Source organism: Saccopteryx leptura, chromosome 5 (assembly GCF_036850995.1).
Source record: "Saccopteryx leptura isolate mSacLep1 chromosome 5, mSacLep1_pri_phased_curated, whole genome shotgun sequence".
NCBI classification, from domain to species: Eukaryota; Metazoa; Chordata; class Mammalia; order Chiroptera; family Emballonuridae; genus Saccopteryx; species Saccopteryx leptura.
This window is the reverse complement of record NC_089507.1, coordinates 118,274,349-118,297,172: the sequence shown is the minus strand read 5'-3', so window position 1 is coordinate 118,297,172 and position 22,824 is coordinate 118,274,349.

Sequence of the window (22,824 nt, the reverse complement as noted above, 5' to 3'; positions counted from 1 at the left end):
AAACCTTTAATCTGCCCTGGCTGGTTGGCTCAGCAGTAGAGCGTTGGCCTGGCGTGCAGGAGTGCCGGATTCAGTTCCCGGCCAAGGCACACAGGAGAAGCGCCCATCTGCTTCTCCACCCTCTCCCCCTCTCCTTCCTCTCTGTCTCTCTCTTCCCCTCCTGCAGCCGAGGCTCCATTGGAGCAAAGTTGGCCTGGGCGCTGGGGATGGCTCTGTGGCCTCTGCCTCAGGCGCTAGAATGGCTCTGGATGCAACAGAGTGACGCCCCAGAGGGGCAGAATATCGCCCCCTGGTAGGCATGCCGGGTGGATCCCGGTCGGGCGCATGTGGGAGTCTGTCTGACTGCCTCCCCATTTCCAGCTTCGGAAAAATGAAAAACAAAAAACAAAAAACAAACCTTTAATCCAATATACAAATAAGGAAGTCTCTGATACAAAGTCACTTATCTGAGGCATAATGGGATTCCTCATGAGAGTGCACCACCCCACATCATGCAACAGTCAAGGGTGTGGGGAAAAGCTTAGTCTTAAAACTTAGGCTATAATGACCCAGCCTGCTTACAGCCTGTCCCCCACACCCAGTACAAACTATAAGCGAGCAAACATATATCATATTTACAAACTTATTTGACCAACAGATACCCAGTCCAGATAAGTTTTGAAGAGTTTTATTAAAGGAGGAAATTTTAATATGCCGGCCACATATGGCTGACATGGGGCATCTGCAGGCCCAAATCGTGCTACCCAAAAATAGTTCAGGGGCTCCTTATATACCCTTGGTCACACGTGGGCAGGGGAGAGCATGACATCATGGCAAAATCATTAACAAGATTATGACATTTGTTTAGGGGATACACAGAAACATTAAGACTCTCAAGGTAACACAATCAAAGATGTTTACAAATCTTTCAGGGTTCCTCTTTCCTCACTAGCCTAGAGGTATTTTCCTCTCAAGATTCCAGGAAAGGGAGGAACTACAATCAATGTAAATCCTGTCTCCTATTGAAAGAGAAGAAGTTTCTCAGATAACCTTAATCCTTTCAGAGAACTTAAAACCAAATGACCCTAATCCTCCTTGTAAGTCAGGAAGGAGACTTTTACATTCCTTTTCCTCCATTTTACAAGGAAAGGACAGGACAGCCTGACCTTTTCTTCCTGGAATATCAATATTAATTGCAGCTTTTTGGTACCTTACAACAGTGGAAAGCTCAGGTAAGTTTTTGTGCCTATGTGTCCCCATTGCTGGTGATAGATACATGAAATTCCAACTGCCCTTTTGTTGTCCCACCTGGCTGCCTGACCTCACCCTTACTTACTGGAAAATTGCCCCTGAGGCAGAAGAGTTCCAGGAAGCTGGTCAACCTTCTCCAAGAAAGAGCATTCCAGAAAGCTGAAATCCTAAAACCAAAAAAGGGAACATATCAGAACTTTTGACTCAGTATCCCCTCAGGCTCTCCCAAGCCCTATAAAATTTGTCCCCTAGCTTGTACTGGTGCCTTTCTCTCCGGAGAAGTGCCCGGCAGGGTTCCTTTCTTCCTTTCAATAAAGCCTGTTACTCTAGTCTTTTCGGACTCCCATGGATTCCAGCAGCTGGAATGAGTGGAGGATGGTGGTAATGGGGAGAAGGAGAAGTCTATGGGGAAGCCCCTAGCACTGCCTGGGCAGTTGGTCAAGTGGGGCGAGACCCACACTGGGCCGGCCACCCTTTAAAGAATGCACAGAGGGTCCTGGCCAGTTTGCTCAGTGGTAGAGCATTGGCCTGGTGTGCAGGAGTCTTGGGTTCGATTCCCGGCCAGGGCACACAGAAGGGGTGCCCATCTGCTTCTCCACCCCTCCCCCTCTCCTTCTTCTCTGTCTCTCTCTTCCCTTCCTGCAGCTGAGGCTCCATTGGAGCAGAGTTGGCCTGGACGCTGAGGATGGCTCCATGGTTTCTGTCTCAGGTGCTAGAGTGGCTCTGGTCGCAACAGAGCAACGCCCCAGATGGGCAGAGCATCGTCCCCTGGTGGGCATGCCGGGTGGATCCCGGTCGGGCGCATGCGGGAGTCTGTCTGACTGCCTCCCCATTTCCAACTTCAGAAAAATACCAAAAAAAAAGAATGCACAGAGGAAAACTCGGATCCATCAGGCAGATTAAATAGGGATCACAGAGAAGTCACCACAGGGTTCTTTCGAAGAGTCCTGCCCTAAAAGATGGTCAGAATGTTGTAAAGTGCTCATACCTCAACTCTGCAGGTTTATGTAGAGACATCTAGTCCAGATATATTTTAAGGAATTTTGTAAAGTGTAAAGCCAGTAGCCAAGGCCAGGGCCACTATCACAGCAGCCCAGCCCATGCAGGTTCGCATTGGATTCGGACAGTCGGTAAAGAAACAACGGAGCCACAAACTGGTGGGCCATAGTCTTTAATCCTAGCTTGCACCCGGCAGGCAAGTAAAAACACACACTGGGCTCCAAAACCCAGTCACATTCAGTGCTCACAAAGCTACTGACTTATCTGAGTTTCCTAGAATCAAAGGTTTCTAGCTCACCAGACTTATTCACCTCTGTTCCCCATCTCCTTCCTTATCCCAGATACAAACTCTACACAAACTGGCATCTCACTCAGCACTCCGCCATCTTGGCTGCTTTTCCTGGCCTCCTCTACGTGGCCTTTCTCTGCTCTCCTCTGCTCTCTCTTCTAATGATAATCTCAGGAACCAAGAGCGCAAGCTCCCACTCCATCCCCATTTTATAGTGTAGAAATCCAAACCCTTAATCCAATATACAAAATAGGGAAGTCTCTAATACAAAGTCACTTCTCTGAGGCATGATTGGATTGTACCACCCCACATCAAAACAAGTGGGAAAGGCTTAATCCCAAAACCAAGCCCCAGGCTACAAGGATTCTGCCTGCCCACAGAGACAAACATTAATATCACCTGGGCAACGGCCTCCACGTGGGCAGCACCACTTTAACAAAGTGAGCATAATACATTTTATCTGCCCAACATAAAGCCAGTAGCCGCAGCCACCATCACAGCCACCTGGCCCATGCAGGTTCGCATTTGATTTGGAAAGTCGGTAATAAAACAACGGAGCCAAGAACTGGTGGGCCATCATCTTTAATCCTAGCTTGCACCTAGTGGGCAAGAAATACACATACTGGGCTCCAAAACCCACTCATTCAGTGCTCACAAAGCTACTGACTTATCCGAGTTTCCTAGAATTAAAGGTTTCTAGCTCACCAGACTTATTCACCTCTGTTTCCATCTCCTTCTCTCTGCACAAACTCTGCACAAACTGGCTTCTCTTTCAGCACTCTGCCATCTTGACTGCTTCTCCTGGCCTCCTCCACATGGCCTTCCTCTGCTCTCCTCTCTAATGCTAATCTCAGGAACCGAGAGAGAGCAAGCTCCTGGTCTGCACCCATTTTATAGTGTAAAAAATCAAAACCTTTAATCCAATATACAAATAAGGAAGTCTCTGTTACAAAGTCACTTATCTGAGGCATAATGGGATTCCTCTTGAGAGTGCACTACCCACATCATGCAATCAGTTAAGAGTGTGGGGAAAAGCTTAGTCTTAAAACTAAGCCTTTGGCTATAATGACCCTACCTGCTTACAGCCCGTCTCCACACCCAATGCAAACTATAAGTGAGTAAACATATATATCATATTTACAAACTTATTTGACCAACAAGTTTTATTAAAGGAGGAGATTTATTAAATATGCCAGCCACATATGACTAACATGGGGCATTCACAGACCCAAACCGTGTGTGTCTCGGGCACAGCCCTTGAGGCAGGTTATATACCTTTGCTCACACACACACAGGTTAGTGGAAAAGTAGGAGGAGGATGGGACACAATTCATTAGCAAGCTTACGAAATTTATCTATAGGATTTATAAAAACATTTCTATATATCAAAACTTATAAGGTAACACAATAGCAAAAATTTAATTCCACATATTAAAAGATATTCCTAAATTTTCTAGTGTTCATTTGCCATTCCTTTTTTTTAGAGATATATACATTAATTACATGCTTTCAGGAGAGGGGGTGGTTTCTATGGCGCTAGGGGATAAATGCCTGCAAATGGCTCATCAAATAAGAAAAGGTTTTTTTCAATCCTTCTCTTCCTGCACCTGGCTAGCTATTTACCTGCTTCCTTACAGGTGTGGGGGGACAGAGGTAAATCTCCTTCCCTTCTTCATTTATGATACAATGCTATCGGCCATCCTGACTTGGTGCAAATCACACAAGCATAAAACCATATCTACAAAATCTCTCTGCAGCATAGCCCAAATTAATAAAATGCTCTTTAAGCTTCCTAGTAGAAGGGAGCCTCCTACACAGTACATTTCTGCAAGCCAGAAAACTTTCATATTTCTTTCCCTAAAATATAAATATTAATTTTGTAGCTTTTTGGTACCGTACTACAGTAAGAACAAATACAGTTAAAACATTTTGTTTCATGTAACTTCTTTTTAGACTTAGAGTCAGAAAAAATGTTCCTTTTGGGCCTTTTCCACTTATTAGCTCAATGATCTGGGGCTAGTCCTTCACAGAGTTATGCCATCCTCCCATCCCTCCAGGGTTGGGGTGGTCATCCTGCCCCATCTAGCTCACTGGGCTCCTGGAGGCTCTGTGGTGAGGATGGACCTGAGTCTGCAAGTGTCCAAGGCTCACATTAGAGGCCAACACAAGGACAGCTATCCCTCGTTGAGGCCTTCAGAGAATAAGAAGTCATGGTGCAGGGTGGGGTGGGGCTTTCTGATCCTCCAGGGTGAAGCTGTGGAGAGAACAGAGCACATAATAGGAAAGTGTCCCGGAGAGTAAAGAACAGGCCCGACGTGGGGTTCTGGCCAGCGCTCACCCACTGATGCGCTCTCTGGATTCCATAGAACAGCAGAGAGAGTCGCCGCACCCCAGCCTTTCTCCCCAGTCCTTCTCCCCGCCCGAGATAAAAACAAGGTCCCCTCGAGAACGGAGGCCAACCTGCCGATTGCAGTGCATCCTGAGCTGTGAACACTGCTAGACTTGGGGTGAAGGCTGGGCCTGGTGCATGCAGGGGGCAAAGGCTGGGCCTGGTGCATGCAGGGGGCAAAGGCTGGGCCTGGTGCATGCAGGGGGCAAAGGCTGGGCCTGGTGCATGCAGAGGGCAAAGGCTGGGCCTGGCGCATGCAGGGGGCAAAGGCTGGGCCTGGCGCATGCAGGGGGCAAAGGCTGGGCCTGGCGCATGCAGGGGGCAAACGCTGGGCCTGGTGCATGCAGGGGGCAAAGGCTGGGCCTGGTGCATGCAGGGGCCATCCCTGCTGGCCTCAGTGGGATGGTGCTGGCACCAGGAGGCCTTTCTGTATTGTGCTCAGAATCTCTGCAGTCTCTCCGGTTTCTTGGCAACCTGCTTGATTGTAGTCCAGACATTTGCTCTTAAAAACAAGAAAATTTAAAAAAAAAGAAAAAAGAAAAGTTGTGAAAAACAGACCTAGGGAATTAGGTCACCCTAGAAATTCTAAGACATCAGCAAAGCTCTTGTGTAACATGACTTAAGTTAGCCGCCTCTTGCTACAGCCAGACCTTGGAGGTGCAGGCTGAGTGACAATGGCTCCAGGCAGGCAGGAAGGAGGTTATGGTGATCCCGGATCCACAGCTCAGGGGCTCTGCTGTCCACTGACCACTTTTTCTCTGCTGTCCCAGGCAGGCAAGGGCCTGATGCAATGCCACGGGTGACTGACTCTGTTCCTGTCTGGGAGTCTCAGAGCAGATCTAGTCATGGGAGCGGGCTGAGCCTCCTCCTCAAATTCAGCATGGAGATCCAGGGTTCTCTGGCTGGGAGGACACTATGCTGCTGCCCTGCCCCCTTCCCTGTGACCTTCATCAGCAACTTCCACTCCTTTGATTTGGATGCAGGGTGGTATTTGTGGGGGACCCAGTGGTCGCCATGATTTTTTTGCAAAACCACCTCTAATGCCAAAAGCTAGTCTTCTACTCTGCTATAAGCCTTTAAGCTACTTATGAGACTATTTTTACTCTAAATGCACCTTTCCATAGACAGTCGTAGCCATGGCAACGCATTTACTCCTTGGAGCAGAAGAATGCATTTTAATTGAGTTAGTAAGAGCTGGGACAAGAGCAAAGATGAAAGACCTTGAGCCTCGGGTAACAGAACCACATCAGGTACCGGAAACAGGGTGTAAAGCCAGTAGCCATGGCCACCACTACAGCCGCCTGGCCCATCCAGGTTTGCATTAGATTCGGACAGATGGTAATGAAACAACGGAGTCAAGAACTGGTGGGCCATTACCTTTAGTCCTAGCTTGCACCCGGCGGGCAAGTAAAAACACACACTGGGTTCCAAAACCCACTCATTCAGTGCTCACAAAGCTACTGACTTATCTGAGTTTCCTAGAATCAAAGGTTTCTAGCTCACTAGCCTCATTCACCTCTGTTCCCCATCTCCTTCTCTCTGCACAAACTCTGCACAAACTGGCTTCTCCTTCAGCACTCCACCATCTTGGCTGCTTCTCCTGGCCTCCACGTGGCCTTTCTCTGCTCTCCTACAGCATGGGCCCCTCCTAGTACGTAATCACTCTTCCCCAGAACAACGTGATCTCTCTTCCTTTTAAAACCTTTTGGCACAAAAACCCTCCCCCAACACATATTAACATAATCACGCCCACCCCAGCAAGAAGAGCAACTATTATCACCTGGGCCACGGACTTCCATGTGGGCAGCACCATCTTTAACAAAGTGAGCATAATACATTTTATCTGCCCAACACAGGGGCAGCATGGAAAGTTGCTGCTATGGGTCCTGAGTGAGAAGGAGCCACTGAGGGCAGGGAGGGAAGGGGATTACGGTGGGGTTGACTTTAACAGAAACAAAGGAAAAAAGAGTCTTGAGGTAGTGGGATGAGCACTGGTCTTGAGATTAACTCTGAGGCAAATTATTTAACCTATTTTCTAATCTGTAAAATGGGTACAATGATATCTATCCACTGATGTGATGAAGATAAAAGGAGACTTCTAAATCCATAAAGCAGGACAGAGTGTGGGACCCTATTCTTCAAAGGCTGCCCCTGACGGGCACTGCGAGGCCAATGGCTACCACCGTGGACGTGCAGGTTCCCGTTGGATTCGGGCAGATGGTAAAGGAACAGTGGAGCCAGAGGATGGTAGGCCATTCTGTTTACTAAAGTCTCGTAGAGGTGGACCAGCAAACAGGCAGGGAAGACCGCTTCCCTTTCTCTCAGGGCCCCAAGCCCCGACTAGGTCTCCGGTTCCACCCCCAGGACTCATTCTCCAGACTCACTGTCCTGACTCCTAAGCCCCCCACAAGCCTCAGCAAGGCTCTCCCTCTCTCCGTACTCTTCTGAAAAACATTCTGGAAGGAAAAACGCCTTCTCCAGCAAAAAATAGTAACAATGGCCCCTCAAGCAGGAAGGCAATCTGCAATTTGCAATCTGCCGCCCTGAGGACAAGTACCTACAGCCTTACTTAGACTATACACACGTGGCGCCACCCCAATACAAGCAAGCAAGTTGTTCACCCAACAGGCATTGACCGGGAGATGAGCACTGTGCTAGTGACTGTACGGCCATTGTCTCTGCCCGTGATCACAGCAACCTGGAAAGAAAGGCAGGATTAATTAGTCTCCCTGTCTTATAGAAGAGGACAGAAGGAAGGCCTCCTGGCACCAGCACTGTGTTCCTGAGGTCAGCGGGACGGCCCCTGCATGCACCAGGTCCAGCCTTCACCCTAAGTCTAGCAGGGCTCACAGCTCAGGGTACACAGCAACCACAGCCTGGGAGACCCATCAGCAGCCTGGCCTCAACTCTCAGGGGGACCTTGTTCTTGTATCAGGCAGGGAGAGGGCTGGGATGCAGCGACTCGCTGGTATTCCATGGAACCCAGAGAGTGTGTCAGAGAGGGCTGGGATGCAGCGACTCGCTGGTATTCCATGGAACCCAGAGAGTGTGTCAGAGAGGGCTGGGATGCAGCAACTCGCTGGTATTCCATGGAACCCAGAGAGTGTGTCAGTGGGTGAGCGCTGGCCAGAACCCCACGTCGGGCTTGTTCTTCACTCTTTGGGGCACTTTCCTGTTGTTTGCTCTGTTCTCTCCATGGCCCCACCCTGGAGGGGCAGAAGCCCCCCCCCCCCCCCACACACCTTCTTATTCTCAGGAGGCCCCAGTGAGGGACTGCTGTCCTTCAATTGGCCTCTAATGTGAGGCCTGGATGCTTGCAGTCTCATATCTCCATCCTTACTGTGGAGCCTCCAGGATTCTGGCGAGCTAGACAGGGCAGGTAACCACCCTAACCCTGGACAGGAAGGAGGAGGATGTAAATCCATGAAGGACTAGCCCAAGATTGTTGAGCTAATAAGTGGAAAAGGCCCAATAGGAACAATTTTTTTTGACTCTAGGTCTAAAAAGAAGTTACACGGAAATGAGAACATTTAAATAGAGCTGAGCTGTGCCTGACTGCATTCTTCACACCTCTCTCTCCATCGTTTTCATGCTAATGCACACAGGCCCAGAGCCAACCAGGCGCCTCTGTGAGGTAGGTTGGCAATGGGAGAAGGTCACATGAGGAACCAGTTCTGGAGACTTTGGCCAAAACCGCCTACACCCATGACCACCAAAAGAAACGGCACAGGAGCATTTTGAAAAATCTGTCAGCCAATGAAATTTCGCCACATCATATCAACCTGCCACCACCTTACCGACGCTATAAATTACCCCTGGGCGGGAGAAGCTGCGCGGCTACCTGGCCCCTGTCTTGCAGACCAGTGAACCTCGCCTGGGAGTGCTCTAAATAAAGCTTTTGCTATTCCACACTTCATGGCTAGGCCCTTCCTTCTTCCTCAGCAGGAAATACCTTACATTTGGTGCTGAAACCCAGGAAGAGCTTGAGCTTGCAGGGGCTGCTCCTCTCCCCTTCCCTTCCGAGTAAAACCAGGGACCTCTGACCTCCCACCCACTTTAGCACATGGTGCGGTAAGTCCCCTGCCTCCAGCCTCCCCTAAGTTCTTTCCGACTCCGAGACTCCCTGTCCGTAATCGCAGCTGCATCAGGGACCTCCTACCCTTTCCAAGTGCATGTGTGCTCATGGAGATGTCCCCGACACTCCCACTCTACCTGACCATCTGGTGACCAGAGATTGAGTTGCGGGATGCTAATTCTCATCTCTGATCACTCTGAGGCTGAGGGCAGCCACGGGGGCACAGGAATCTAAACCTGGCTCAAAAACACCCCTGGGGTGCCTTATCCGGAATCTCTCCCTTCCTAAAGAAGAAGAAACTGATCTTCTTCTCTGATGTGGCCTGGCCACGGTACCCACTGGATAATCAAGCCAGGTGGCCTTCTGAAGGGATTTTCGACTTTAACACCCTCAGTGATTTACGGAACTATTGCCAGAGAACTGGGAAATGGTCGGAGACCCCCTTACATTCAGGGCTTCTAGTATTTGCGCTCCCGTCCTAATCTCTGTGCCGTCTGCTCTGTGGCACAAGTCCTTTTAGCCAGAGAAACCTCAACTAAACCCTCTGTTCTGATCTTTCCTCCTTTGCCGACCCCCTTGAGGAACTCTCTCCCACTCCTGCATGACCCCCTCCGCCCTATCGAGGTCCTCCTCTTCCTCTGCCGGATCCTGTTTCTCATTCACCTGCAGATACCAGTCCCTCTCTCTCCCCTGTCAGTGCTCACACCAGATTGCGCTCTGAGCCACAAGAGGGAGACAACCTTCTCTGCCCTCTCCGTGAGGTGGCCAGAGTAGAAGGAGTTGTTCGGGTTCATGCTCCTTTTTTCCTCTCTGATCCGTCTGCAATCGAAAAGCGTTTAGGCTCCTACTCTTCCACTCCTACCGCCTATACCAAGGAATTCCAATATCTCACTCAGGCATATGGCCCCACTTGGCATGATCTCTGTGTTATCATGTCTTCTACCCTTACCCCTGATGAATGGGACCAGATCTGGACAGCAGCACAGACTCATGCCGATCAGGTTCACCTCACAAACGACCAAATGCCAGTTGGAGTACAGGACCCAACACGGACCCCAACTGGGATTACCAGATGGGACAAACAGGTAGTAGGCAATGAGACCAAATGATTGAATGTCTCATAGCTGGCATGCAGAGTGCAGCACAAAAGGTAGCTAACTATGACAAATTGAGAGAAATCACTCAAGGGCCTGAGGAAAACCTGGCCCTCTTTTTGAACCACCTCACTGACGCTATGGTCCTCCATGCCCGTCTAGACCCTGCCTCCGATGCCGGGGCCACTGTATTAGCTACTCACTTTATTTCCCAATCGGCCCCAGACATTCGAAAGAAACTTAAAAAGGCGGAAGAGGGCCCCCAAACCTCTATCCGAGACCTGATGAACATGGCATTTAAAGTTTTTAATGGTCGGGAGTTAAACGGCCGAGGCTGAATGCCAGGCCTGCATGCAGCAGAAGGTAACGCTCCAAACCCAGGCTCGTGTGGCAGCCCTGAGGCCGGCAGAGCAACAGGGGCAAGGCACGGAAGGTGCCCGACCCAAGTCCGGGTTGCAAAGAGGAATCCCACCAGGAGTTTGCTTTAAATGTGGCAAAGAGGGTCACTGGGCCCAGCAGTGCCCCTGCCCGAGGCTGCCCACTAAGCCCTGCCCTGACTGCAAGCAGCCTGGCCACTGGTGAAACATTGCCCCCTTCGGCTAACAGGCTCTTCTTTGGCGCCTCCACACGGAGGACAAATCACCCAAATGGGAGGCCAAGCCAACCAGGTGGTCCCATCATTTGAACTTCTCAGCCTCATGGACGACTGATGTGGCCCGAACTCGAAGACCCCCATCACCCTCGCTGAGCCCAGGGTAATGCTGCAGGTAGCGGGTAAGTCCATCTCATTTCTTGTGGACACGGGGGCTACCTTCTCTGTTTTGCCATCACACTCTGGACCTTTAGTTCCCTCACAGGTCTTGGTTATGGGAGTGGATGGGACCCCTTCCTTTCCTTTTCACACACCACCCCTGACATGCAGTTTGGACGGAATCCCCTTTTCACACTCGTTCTCAGTCATGCCATCATGCCCTGTACCCCTTCTGGGTCGGGACACAGTCTCGGAGTCACTATCCAGCTGACAGCATCTTCCCACCTACTTCTACCACTCCTGACTAAAGACTCTCCCACTACCACAGATCACCCTAACCTGACCACACCCCCTATTCCACCAGATGTTGTCAACCCTCAGGTCTGGGACACTTCTACTCCTGTGGTAGCAACCCACCACCCACCCATTCACATTTGCTTAAAAAATCCCTCCCAATTCCCATCTAGACCCCAATTCCCTATTTCAGCAAGTCACCGCCAGGGCCTTAAACTAATAATTACCCGCCTCTTAAACCAAGGCTTACTCATCCCCACGAACTCTCCTTGCAACACCCCCATCCTTCTCGTTCGAAAACCTTCAGGAGCTTATCGCTTCGTACAAGACGTACGCCTAATCAACGAGGTGGTAGTTCCCCTCCATCCAGTAGTCCCTAATCCTTACACATTGCTGTCACACATCCCCTCAGACACTACTCACTTCATGGTCCTAGACCTCAAGGATGCCTTCTTTACCATTCCTCTACACCCTGACTCTTACTTTCTGTTTGCCTTTACTTGGACTGATCCGGACACTAATGCAGCCCAGCAGCTTACGTGGACCGTCCTGCCCCAGGGGTTTAGGGACAGCCCACACCTGTTTGGACAGGCGCTGGCTCGGGATTTAGCTGCATGTGATCTCGAGTCTAGTACTCTCTTACAATATGTAGATGACCTACTTCTCTGCAGTCCCTCCCTGTCCTCCTCAAGGAGACACACCGCCACCCTTCTTAATTTCCTCACCATGAAGGGGTATTGTGTCTCTTCTACTAAGGCTCAACTTCATTCTCAGTCCGTAGTCTATCTGGGCATCACCTTAACCCCCACCACCCGAGGTCTCACCCTAGATCGAACTCAGACCCTCCACAGTCTCCAGCCACCTACCACTGTGGATCAAATTCTTTCTTTCCTTGGTCTGATAGACTTCTTTAGACACTGGATTCCCAATTTTGCTCTCTTAGCCGAACCCCTCTACGAGGCTGCAAAAGAGACTCCCACGGGACCTCTCAACATCCCCCAACACCATCAAAAGGGCTTTCTGTACCCTTCGAGACGCCCTCACCTCCTCTCTCCCTCTTGCTTTACCCGACTCCAGACGCCCCTTCCACCTTTTCACTGATGAAAAGCACAGTAATGCAATTGGAGTACTGACTCAACCTGTGGGGCCTACATACCGCCCCATAGCATACCTCTCTAAACAATTAGACACCACCGTCAAAGGCTGGCAGCCCTGCCTCCGGGCACTGGGCAGGGCAGCTGAACTCACCCAGGAGGCTACTAAACTCACCCTTTCCCAACCCATCACTGTATTCTCCTCCCACAGGCTCATCGACCTCCTTTTGCACAAATCCCTTTCTCTATTGGGTCCTTTCCACCTATAAGAGTCTCACCTGTTCATCGAAAACCCTTCAGTCACTCCTTTGCCCTCTCCCAGACACAACCCAGCCACTCTACTGCCAGCTCCAACAACACTTCCGGAACCCCCCCACTCTTGTATGGAACTAATAGATTTCCTTAACAGACCCCGAGGTGGATGATCAGATTCTCCTTTAAAAGATCCAGATCTAATACTCTTTGTAGATGGGAGCTCTGTACAGGAACCTGATGAGTGATGACGGGCGGCCTAGGTGGTGGTCACCACCTCCTCCACCCTAGAAGCCCAACAGCTGCCAGAGGGCACCACCTCCCTGTAAGCAGGGCTAATTGCCCTCACACGGGCACTCACTCTGGCCCCCTGGAAAACGTGTAACCATATATACTGACTCTAAATAATCTTTTCTTATCACCCACAGCCACTCTGTCCTCTGGAAGGAAAGGGGCTTCCTCACTACCAAGGGCTCCCCCATAATCAATGCTACCCTCATTTTTACTTTATTTTTTAATTTTATTTTATTTTTGTATTTTTCTGAAGTTGGAAACGGGGAGGCAGTCAGACAGACTCCCTCATGCACCTGACCAGGATCCACCCGGCATGCCCACCAGGGGGCGATGCTCTGCCCATCTGGGGCATTGCTCTGTTGCAACCAGAGCCATTCTAGCGCTTGAGGCAGAGGCCACAGAGCCATCCTCAGTGCCCGGGCCAACCTTGCTCCAATGGAGCCTTGGCTGCGGGAGGGGAAGAGAAACAGAGAGGAAGGAGAGGGGGAAGGGTGGGAAAGCAGATGGGTGCTTCTCCTGTGTGCCCTGGCCGGGAAGCTACCCTCATTTTTAAACTTTTGCAGGCATTACAACTTCCCGCTGAGATGGCTGTGGTACATTTTAAGGGCCATTAAACCTCTCAGGACCCGGTGGCCTTGAGAAATGCTCGGATTCACGCGACAGCTTGAAACCTCACCCTGGGAGCCTCCCCCTCTCCTCTCATGTTTCTCTCCACCTCCCTGAAACCTTCCTACACTCCTGAGGAAGAACAGACCCTCATCAGAAAGGGTGGGGATGTGTGCAACCAGGGATGGATATTTCTCAGAGACAGAATTGCCTTACCAAAAGGACAGGCTGAAACTCTTCTTTCTGATATCCACTGTTCCTTACACATAGGGCCAAGAGCTCTCTATTGGTTCTTGCAACCACTTTTTTTCTTCCCAGGCCTCCAGCAGACTATGGAAAAGGTACACACCGCAGGCACTGTTTGTTCCAAAACTTCTACACAAGGGGGACTCCACCCCCACTTCCCCACTCATCAACTGAGGGGGCACGTGCCAGGCCAGGATTGGCAAATTGACTTCACTCATATGCCCCTTCACAAAAAACTCCATTATCTCTTAACTTTTATTGATACCTTTCCCACCCCTTGAGAGACGGCAGACACTGTTGCCTCCATTTCGTTGAACGTATCATCCCACAATTTGGACTGCCTACTACCATCCAGTCAGACAACGGCCCGGCCTTCACTGACCAAATAGTCCGGCAGGTTGCCACCTCTCTCAATATTACCTGAAGACTCCACATACCCTATCACCCTCAATCATCAGGTAAGATGAAAAGGGCCCATGGCATCCTGAAGGGTCAACTAACCAAACTTTCCATCGAGACCAGACTCTCCTGGCCGAACCTCCTCCCCCAGCACTCACCAGAATCAGAGCAACCCCGCAAAACCTCGCTGGACTCAGCCCCTTTGAGCTGGTTTATGGTGGACCATTCCTAATCAACCACAATGTACCTACTAACCCCCCTCCTCTTTTTTTAATCTTTTTTAAAAATTAATTTTAATGGGGTGACATTGATAAATCAGGGTACATATGTTCAGAAAATACATCTCTAGGTTATTTTGACATTTGATTGTGTTACATTTCCATCACCCAAAGTCCAATTGTCTTCCGTCACCTTCTAACTGGTTTTCTTTGTGCCCCTCCCCTCCCCCAAACCCTTTCCTCTCCTTTCCCCCCGACCCTGTAACCCCCACACTCTTGTCCACATCTCTGAGTGTCATTTTTAAGTCCCACCTATGTATGAAATCATGTAGTTCTTAGTTTTTTCTGATTTATTTATTTCACTTAGTATAATGTTATCAAGGTCCATCCATGTTATTGTAAATGATCCGATGTCATCATTTCTTATGGCTGAGTAGTATTCCATTGTATATATGTACCAAAGCTTTTTAATCCACTCCTCTATTGACGGACACATGGGCTGTTTCCAGATCTTTGCTATTGTGAACAATGCTGCCATAAACATGGGGGTGCATTTCTTCTTTTCAAACAGTGCTATAGTGTTCTTGGGGTATATTCCTAAAAGTGGTATAGCTGGGTCAAAAGGCAGTTTGATTATTAATTTCTTGAGGAATCTCCATACTGTTTTTCACAGTGGCTGCACCAGTCTGCATTCCCACCAGCAGTGCAGGAGAGTTCCCTTTTCTCCACATCCTTGCCAGCACTTATTCTGTGTTGTTTTGTTGATGAGTGCCATTCTGACTGGTGTGAGGTGATATCTCATTGTGGTTTTAATTTGCATTTCTCTAATGACTGGTGATGTTGAGCATTTTTTCATATGCCTATTGGCAATCTGTATGTCCTCTTTGGAGAAATGTCTATTCATTTCTTTCACCCATTTTTTGATTGGATTGTTTGTCTTCCTGGTATTGAGCTTTACAAGTTCTTTATAAATTTTGGTTACTAACCCCTTATCAGATGTATTGTCAAATATATTCTCCCATTGTGTAGTTTGACTTTTTATTCTGTTCTTATTGTCTTTAGCTGTGCAAAAGCTTTTTAGTTTGATATAGTCCCATTTGTTTATCCTGTCTTTTATTTCACTTGCCTGTAGAGATAAATCAGCAAATATATTGCTGCGAGAGATGTCAGAGAGCTTACTGCCTATGTTTTCTTCTAAGATGCTTATGGTTTTACGGCTTACATTTAAGTCTTTTATCCATTTTGAGTTTATTTTTGTGAATGGTGTAAGTTGGTGGTCTAGTTTAAATTTTTTTCAGGTAGCTGTCCAATTTTCCCAACACCATTTGTTGAAGAGGCTGTCTTTACTCTAATGTATGCTCTTACCTCCTTTGTCAAATATCAGTTGTCCATAAAAGTGTAGGTTTATTTCTGGGTTCTCATTCTGTTCCATTGATCTATATGCCTGTTCTTATGCCAGTACCAGGCTGTTTTGAGTACAATGGCCTTATAGTATAACTTGATATCAGGAAGTGTGATACCTCTCACTTTATTCTTCCTTTTCAAGATTGCTGAGGCTATTCGTGTTCTCTTTTGGTTCCATATAAATTTTTGGAATATGTGTTCTATATCTTTGAGTAAGTCATTGGTATTTTAATCAGTATTGCATTGAATTTATAAATTGGTTTGGGTAATATAGACATTTTAATGATGTTTATTCTTCCTAACCATGAGCACAGTATATGCTTCTACTTCTTTGTATCTTCCCTGATTTCTTTTATCAATGTTTTATAATTTTTTTAGTACAAATTTTTAATCTCCCTGGTTAAATTTATTCCTAGGTACTTTATTTTTTTGGTTGCAATGGTAAAGGGGATTGATTCCTTAATTTCTCTTTCTGACAGTTCATTGTTAGTGTATAAAAATGGCTCTGATTTCTGAGTATTAATTTTATATCCTGCCACCTTGCTGAATTCATTCATCAGGTCTAGTAGTTTTTTGACTGAGACTTTAGGGTTTTCTATATACAATATCTATCATCTGCAAATAATGATAGTTTTACTTCTTCTTTTCCAATTTGGATGCCTTTTATTTCTTCTTCTTGTCTGAGTGCTGTGGCTAGGACTTCCAGAACTATGTTGAATAAGAGTGGTTAAAGGGGGTACCCCTGCCTTGTTCCTGATCTTAATGAGATTGGTTTTAATTTTTACCCATTGAGTATGATGTTGGCTTTGGGTTTGTCATGGATGGCCTTTATCATGTTGAGGTATGTTCCCTGTATTCCCACTTTGCTGAGAGTTTTGATCATGAATGGGTGCTGGATTTTATCAAATGATTTTTCTGCATGTATTGAAATTATCATGTGGTTTTTCTCCTTCCTTTTGTTTATGTAATGAATTCGCAAATATTGATTTGCGAATATTGTGTGTATGATTTTTTTCATATATTGTTGGATCCAATTTGCTAATATTTTGTTGAGGATTTTAGCATTTAAATTCATCAGAGATAACTAACACCCCTCCTCTTGCTGCATACTCCCTTTCTGTCTTTATTCTGCCATCTTTTCAGGGAACATGCAGACCAGACCCTTCCTCCCATAGGGGGTCCAAGTGAAGCTCAATCAGCAGTCCCCCTTCAACCAGGGGATAAAATTCTTCTAAGGGAACTCCAACCCCACTCCCTACAGCCCAGGTGGATAGGACCCTATACAGACTGCTGGCAGTCGGAACCACTGGGCCTCACCTGTCTTTTGCTCACCAAAAGATTCTTACAGGGCCGCATCCGCGTGGTTTCTCGAGTCACAGTCAACCAGACGCTCCTACACCCATATATGTGACTCCCCTCAGAGCCACCACCTTCTGACCTCCCTTCCCCATGATGCCCCAAACCAGCAGGAAGTAGCCAGATGAATAGCAGCACCCCTATCTAACATAAAAGATCAGAATGTGAGGTCAGTTGGCAATGGGGGTAGGTCACATGAGGAACCAGTTCTGGGGGTTTGGCTAAAACCGCCCACACCAATGACCGCCAAAAGAAACGGCATAGGAGCATTTTGAAAAATCTGTCAGCCAATAAAATTTTACCACGACATAGCAACCTGCTGCCACCTTAACGATGCTATAAATTACCCCCAGGCAGGAGAAGCTGCATGACTTCCTTGTGATAGATACATGAATCTACTAGGAATTCCAAACTGCCCTCTTGATGTTCTGCTTATCTGTCAGACCTCACCCTTACTCACTGGACTATTGCCCCTGAGGCAGAGGATTTCCAAGAACATGGCAAGCAGGCCCAAGGAGGAGCATTCGGACATACCAGGACTTTTGATTCAACGCCCACTTGCTCGAGACTCTCCTTTTACCCTATAAATTGATGCCCCTAGCTTGTACTGGTGCCCTTCTCTCCAGAGAAGTGCCCAGCAGGGTTCCTTTCTTCCTTTCAATAAAGCCTGTTACTCTGGTCTTTTTGAACTCCCATGGATTCCAACGTTTGGTGCCAAAACCTGGGACAGGTACTAACTGCCTGGATGATCCCTCTTTGCTGTCCAAACTTACAACCAGGGAAGCAATAGACAGTGGCAGCTCATCCCGGGCTTACTCTCTGATTCTGTTTGGACGTGTAATTGTAGGTTGATTGGCCTGCAGTCTAACCCTGTCCTGAACCCCTGCCGGATCAGAAAGGTAAGGAGTTTCTCCCTTCCCTCTCCTGGTTGGCTTTAATTCGACCCATAAGTCCCTAATCCATCGTCGGATGGTTTTCTCTGGTCAGCCTCACATTTTGAGGGGTTTGTCATTTTTCTGTCCCAGGGACAGCACATTCCAAAAGTCTAAGCAATTAGCCAAATCCCTCCACATTCTCTTTGAGCTCCTTCTTCGGTGGTGACAACCCCTAAGTAGGACGACTCCACATTCCCAGGAGAGCTTTCTCCTTTGAGATTGTGGTTGGAGGCAGGGACACCCTCTTTAGATCACTAATCTCCACATTGGGCTCTTTGGAGTCAAAGCCATCTGACCAAACCCCGTTGGGCTGTCTTCTACTTATTTTCTTTTGCCATACTGCCTGGCCACAATATAAATTAGACAATGACTCCCATTGGCCTGAAAATGAGACATTTGATTACAATATTCTGAGAGACCTTGACAACTTTTGCCACCTGACTGGAAAAGCTTCTGAAATTCCTTACGTGCAGGGTTCCTTCTACCTTCACTCCTGTCCTTAATTTCTGTGCCTTCTGTTCTACACGCACATCATTTTTGGCCAAAGAAATCTCACCTAAAACCTCTGCTCCCAATCTCTCCTCTGTAGACTCCCAACTCTCTCCCCTTCCTGCCTGACCCCCAGGGTGCCCCTCTCTCGGGACCCTTCTCTGGTACCTCTGCAAATCTCTTTCACTCGGGTCTCTTCCCTCCAGAAAACCTTCTTCCCTCTCTTCGCTGAAATCCTCTTTCCTATTCACCTGCAAATACCACTCTCTCTTTCTTCTCCCCTGCTGGCCAGGGGTTCCTCCCTTCTCCACTGTATTCTTAAACCCCTTCTGTCCCCTGAAAGGCTGAAGTAATGTGTTTTTCTCTTTGTTTGTCAAAAAGTATCTCTAGTATAATTTTAATTGAAACAAGTAAAACACACTCATTTAAATTCCTTAATTCATAATGTGTATCTGAAGTCTTTGTTTAATGTGTAACTGTTTCTGTTTCTAAGGCCTTAAACCAATAATTACTCACCCACCTCTTAAACCAGGCTTACTCATCCCCACGAACTCTCCCTGCAATACCCCCATCCTTCTTGTTCGAAAACCTTCAGGGGCTTATCAGCTTATATAAGACTTATGCCTAATTAATGAGGCAGTAGTTCCCCTCCATCCAGTAGTCCCTAGTCTCTACAGGTTACTGTCACACATTCCCTCAGACACTACTCACTTCATGGTCCCAGACCTCAAGGATGGTAAGGTCCTTACCATTCCTCTACACCCTGACTCTTACTTTCTGTTTGCATTCACCTGGACTGACCTGGACACTAATGCAGCCCAGCAACTTATGTGGACTGTCTTACCCCAGGGGTTCAGAAACAGCTCACACCTATTTGGGCAGGCACTAGCTCAGGATTTAGCAGCATGCAATCTCAAAACTAGTACTTTCTTACAATATGTAGATAACCTACTCTTCTGTAGCTCCTCCCTGCCTGCCTCAAGGAGACACAGCACCACCCTTCTTAATTTCCTCGCCATGAAGGAATATCATGTCTTCTCTTCTAAGGTTCAACTTCACTCCTAGTCCGTAGTATATCTGAGCATTGCCTTAACCCCCAACACCTGAGGTCTCACCCTAGATCAAACTCAGACCCTCCACAATCTCCAACCACCTACCATTGCAAATCAAATATTTTCTTTCCTCTGTCTAACAGACTTCTTTAGACACTGGATTCCCAATTTTGCTCTCTTAGTCAAGCCCCTCAGTGAGATATTCTGAGCATGGCTTTTAAGGTCTATAATGGCCAAGGAAGTAACAGAAAAGGCAAATAAAGCCCAAAAGAAGTCAGGAAATACCAGCTTTTGGCATACGCTCTTAAAGGCTCCAGCACCCTAAAGGACTTCATAAAATTCCATCAGGGCCCTGCTCAAGAGTGGAAAGAAAAGTCATTGAACTGAAGCCTGCCAGACTTCCCGGCCCCATCAGTTGACACGTCTGTTTTGTGGAAAAGAGACACGAGAAGGTAAGCTGCCCCCTTGCTCCATGGAGGGAGAGTTCAGTCTCTTCTAGCCCTGCTCCAGGTACCTGTGACCTGACCTTGCCCAGCATGCTAGAAACTGCCACTGAAGGCCCAAGGACATCCTTCATGAGCCTAAGGTATTTCTTCCAAGTAACAGATAAACTGATCTCATTTCTTGTATACACAAGGGCCATCTACTATGCCTTGCCTAAATATTTAAGTTTTATTTATCCCTCGAAGATCTCTACTGGGTATTGACAGTGTGATTTTGTTACTTTATTTAATGTATAGCATCTCCTTTATTCCTCTTGTCTCAATGTCCCATGCCTATTGTAGGCTGGGACCTGATGCTAATTCCAGCTAGAAGCAGTGGTCACTAGGACTTAAACTCTAACTGCAAAGTGTAGAAATGTAACCACCCTTTCCCTAAGTACTTGCAGGATTTACAGGTTACTCAGAAAACTGTTCAGAGACTGTCCAAGAGGCACTTTCAGCAGTACATCACCCAAGGACTGACTTTCACATGGACAGGTCCACACACCATGATCCTGACAACACCCACTGCTGCTAAAGTAGAAAAACGGCATAACACCTATATGTGTCTCCCTACTAATTGGACAAAAACCTATATCCTAATCTTTCTCACCCCAAATATCAACCTAATCCCACCCCATGAGCCTCTTTCAATTCCTAGTACACTACCCGTGAATCTAAGGACCAAACGAGCTATACAGGTAATCCCTCTTCTTGTTGTTTTAGGAATCTCTACAGAAGTAGGTCTAGGGCCAGGGGACTGGCCACTTTCCTGTCTTATTCCTACTCTATCTCTCTCTAAAGCCCAGCGAATCCGTAAACATGGAATCAGTGATTTTGCACAAACTGGGTGTCTTGACTATTGCCTTTCATTGGTCCACTCACTCTATTTATTTTTCTAACTTTTGGACCCTGCCTCTTACGTTTGTTCACTAGTTTCTTACAGAACTGCATGCAGACCTTTGCCAATCAGAAAATGGAAAAATCTACCTAACCCTATACACCAACCCTGAAACCTGCCCTCATGAAACAGAATAATCTGAAACCCTATATCAACAAACCTCCTAAATCCTATCTTTCAACCCCTACAGGTCCCCTAACCCTAAAGCTCTTCCGTGAACAACTAGGAGAATGAATAGCATTCACCTCTTAACGCTTCTCAGTCTTTTTATCCCTCACATAGTAAGGGGACAAGATCACTGGGTCTTCTTAGCTGAGAATAGCCTACAAACAGACATGAAACATTTCTTTTAGCTCAAGCTAATTGCTCTCTCCAGGGCTGCCAGGAAAAAATATCTCTAACTTTACCATGGAAGAACTTTCACCCCTGCTATACAACCCTCCTTATCCAAATACTTTCCCCCTTCTTTATCAAGTTCCTACAGGCCAGGATGAGATAAATCTCTAGAATTACCTACAACAAATGCTCCTACACTTCTATTCCCCAATGCCCCAAGGAGAACTTCACGAGGGAAATATCAAATAAGTAGGGATGACCTCAGGAAGAAGCCGTCCCTCAGCCTGAGAAATTCCCTCCTGAATGTTTTAACCAAACCTCCTTCCTTTTAACCACACATACTCAGTCCTTCTAAAACTTACACCAACAAGTTCCTTGTCTCTAAAAATCTCCACATGTCCTCCCATTCGAGAGGAACCAGATCAGCACTTGCAACAAGCAACTAACAATTATTACCTTGCAAATTTTTTTTACTTCCTCACTCAGGTTTTTGAAGACATCTCCTGGTTCAGACCTTACAGCATGGAAATTGACGACTTCCTTAACTGGATGGGGAACTTATCTTGGCAAGGTTCTTTTCTTGAGTTCTCTCCAGAAGAAACAATAATTTTTCAATTTTTTCTCCTCTTTCTCCTCATCACCCCTCTATGTACATTATAAAATTAGTAACTGCCTTTCTTTTATATGTAACCACAGAGTTGAGAAATGATAGATACGTGAATTTACCAGGAATTCCAAACTGCCCTCTTGATGTTCCGCTTATCTGTCAGACCTCACCCTTACTTACTGGACTATCACCCTTGAGACAGAGAAATTCCAAGAAGCTGGCAAGCCACCCCAAGGAGGAGCATTCCGGACACACCAGGACTTTTGATTTAACACCCACTTGCTCAAGACTCTCTCTTACCCACTTGCTCAAGACTCTCTCTTTACCCTATAAAATTCGTCCCCCTAGCTTGTACTGGTGCTCTTCTTCCTGGAAAAGTGCCCGGCAGGGTTTCTTTCTTCCTTTCAATAAAGCCTGTTACTCTGTTTTTTTTGGACTCCCATGGATTCCAACACCCTGGCCCCTGTTTTTCAGATCAGTGAACCTCACCCGGGATGCACTCTAAATAAAGCTTTTGCTATTCCACACTTGGCGGCTACATTCTTCTTTCTTCCTTGGCAGGAAATACCTTACAGCCTCTAGTTGTGATAAGATGTCAAGGAACTACAAAACTGTTGATACTGGTATTTCAAAAAGAAGAGCCAGGCCCTCTTACCCCTCCTTTCTGAGAAAAAACAAAACAAAACAACAAACCTGTATTTTGTAACTTTTTATATGTTTTCTAATAATCATCCTTCTGAGATTCTTTATATGTACCCCTAAGCAAGTGGGGTTTCCTAATAAGCTAGCCCCAACACTTTTAGCAAAAGTAATTTCATTTAGCTTCTTTTCTTATCCTAGACTAAATATAAACATTTCATTTCCCACTACAGTGGGGACAAAGGTAAGTGTAAACCCTGGAAGATTTGGGAATGTCTTTGATATGTAAAACAACATTTATTGCTACTGTGTAAAACGATATCACTACTGTGTTAGTATGTAAAACATTTATCACTACTGAGTTATCTTGTAGTCTTGATATGTAGGAATGTT